A 3,032-nucleotide genomic window follows, 5' to 3' on the forward strand; every position below is an offset into this window, starting at 1 on the left:
TACAAATATAAATAAATACACACACACACACACACACACACGTATATGCATATGTCTACACCAAGCACACATCTATCATATGAGAAAGAAAAATAGGAGATATATGTTACCATGGACCACTGCTAATCTGTGACTAAATTTTTACCAATCTTATAAGAAAATAAAAAGATTTTTCCTATTTTAAAGAGTTATATTAAAAAATTTATACTGTTTGCCTTTTCCTACTCTTTGATGTTAATCTGATTTGGCATAAAAATTATAACAATACATAGTTGTTTGTTGATGTTTCTCAAAGTTTATATTTGGCGAAAAATAATTTGACAATTTTACGTAGGGGATCAGTGAACTAAATAATCTCTAGTATGACCATTTACCTTTGATACATTATGAGACTGCATTTTGAGGCTATTCATTCAGACCATGTATATAGCTGCTTATATAAGGCTGGCCTTGGCTAGAAGCCTTAGAAGATAAAACCCATTTTTTTTTTTCAGATGGAGCATACGACAATACTAAAGCTCAGTAAGGAAGACAAGTTTCCTATTATCCCCTCTTTCAATCTCCCTCCAAAAAGACATTTGTCTCGTTGAGGTCAGAGACTTGGGAAAAATGATAGAAAAGAATAAAACAAGGAGAAAGCCAAATTCAAACAATGGACAATTAGTGCTGCAGTATAATAGCTACCTATTTTCTGTCAGCATCTGAATTCAAGGGGTAAACTCTGTCCTACTCATCCCTCATCCCAACACACATAGGTGGAAGCTTCCAATGAAGCTGTGGTCCCTGCTGCTGTTGTCTCAATAGGCTGCTAAAGCCTCTTTATATATTTTACTCTCTTTCTTGTCCTCTTAGGGCTATTATAATAAAAGCACAATAGACTGGGTGAGTTTAACAAGAAAAAAACATATTTCTCACAGTTCTGGTGGCTAAAGTCCAATATCAAAGTGCCAGCAAATACAGTGTCTGATGGATGACCTTGTCCTGTTTCATAGTCAGCCTTCTTCTTATTGTGTCTTCATGTGGCAGGAGGGTTAAGAGAGAGAGAGCTCTCTGGGGTCTTTTTTCATAAGGGCACTAACTTTATCCATGATGTCTCCACCTTCATAATCTAATCACTTTCCAAAGATCTCACCTCTTAATACCACTCCATTGGAAGTTAGATTTTTGACATATGAATTTTAGGGGGACACAAATATTCAGTATATAACACCTGGCCTTTTTCTGTGTCTTCCTGGCTATATTCCCAGAAGGAGCTTTTTAGACCGGTCTCAAGTGAACCAACTAGTTAGACTAAGTTTGAACATATGTCTCTGACTTTATACCTCAGTTCTCTCCATCTGCTGTCCAGGGAGCCAGGGGCAATCTTAGGGAAGAACAGTGGTTGTGACATCTGGAAGAAAATCAAGGGCTCGAATTACTCGGCTCCTTCCATTATGAGACACAACCACTTTCCATTTTATTTATTTATTCTTCTATATTAACCTTAGCAGAAAACAATACCAAAAAAAAAAAAAAAAGAATAAAAAATGTTTTTGTGTCACTCCATCATATGATAGTCAGAGATAACATTATGCTTAGTTATTTTGGCAAAGGGCAACTAGCCATGATCTGTGTGAAAGAAACTGACAGAAACAAAAAACACATAAATGACATAGGCTATATATGGCAAATCAAACACACCCAATACTCTCTGTGGTTGCTAGTTCCAGTAAGGCAAGGGTTGGAGGCTGCTATTGTGGGTCTGAAATGTGAGAAAGATGGGGTAGGCCACAACCCTTTAAATGCTCTTTGCCTGAAAGTAAAATTGAGGCTTTTCAGAAAAAGGGAGCCTCTTTGTCTGATTAATGAGGGTTTAATTTCAACAACTTCAGTCATAAAATTTATGTCTGTGTTACCAACTCTAATTTTAGACCCTACTTCTAATGCTACACTTCTAATTTTTGCCACGTTCTAGAGAATAAAGGCTTCTATATACTTTTAATTACCAAGTCTTGGATTGGGGACATGCAAAACCTTGCATCATGTATATTTGTAAACAGAACACCTAGACTTGACAATGATTAACTCTCATTTCTGGCTCATTGATACTCAGACAATGAGTGCGTGGGCAAGAAGCAGAGAAAAATACTTCTATGGATGAGCCTGGACCCAGAAGCTGCGGCTTTATATTGCCCACATTAGAGGAGCAAGGACATTTCACATTTGTCATTTCCTTTAAGTGTACAACTCACCAGAGATGAATTCCTGTGGGAATGCAACTGAACTTTAAATGTCAACATGAAACTCACTAGATTTCTTAGACATTAGTATCTTTTTTTTTTTTTAAGCAATAGCATATTCATGATTATCCCTCAAAAGAGAAAAAATATATATATGCTTTTTTATGCGGGGTGTTCATTTAATCAACTGATTCACTGCCATCTCTGATATTCAATTATTTATTGAAAATAAACTATTTAAAAGTATTGTAGTCTATGGCCATGCTACCCTGAACAAGCCCAATCCCTTCTGATCTCAGAAGCTAAACAGGGTCGGGCCTGGTTAGTACTTGAATGGGAGACCACCTAGGAAGACCAGATGCTGTAGGCGTAAAAAATAAAAAAATAAGGGATTCTAAACTGACAAGGTCCTTGTAATCTGTGAGGTCAACCAAAGGTTGTCTCATCTAAAAAAATAATTAAAAAAAATAGTTGGCGGTATCACACTACTTGATATCAAACTATATTACAAGGCAACAGTAATCAAAACAGCATGGTACTGGCATAAAAACAGATTCATTGATCTATGGAACAGAATAGAGAGCCAAGAAATAAATCCACGCCTTTACACTCACTTAATATATGACAAAGGAGGTAAGAAGATACAATGGGGTAAGGACAATAAATGGTGTTGGGAAAATTGGACAGATACATGCAAAAAAAAAAAAAAGAAGAAGCTGGACTATCTTCTTACACCGTATACAAGAATAAACTCAAAATGGATTAAAGATTTAAATGTAAGACCTAAAACCATAAAACTTTTAGAAGAAAAAC

General features: G+C 35.9%; 1 pseudogene; it reads left to right on the forward strand.

Moving 5' to 3' along the window:
- The first annotated feature begins 2,470 nt into the window (after positions 1 to 2,470).
- Positions 2,471 to 2,589, forward strand: LOC112473137 (annotated as a pseudogene).
- The last annotated feature ends 443 nt before the right edge of the window (positions 2,590 to 3,032 follow it).

This window comes from Pteropus alecto, unplaced genomic scaffold (genome assembly GCF_000325575.1).
Source record: "Pteropus alecto unplaced genomic scaffold, ASM32557v1 scaffold410, whole genome shotgun sequence".
Taxonomy (NCBI): Eukaryota; Metazoa; Chordata; class Mammalia; order Chiroptera; family Pteropodidae; genus Pteropus; species Pteropus alecto.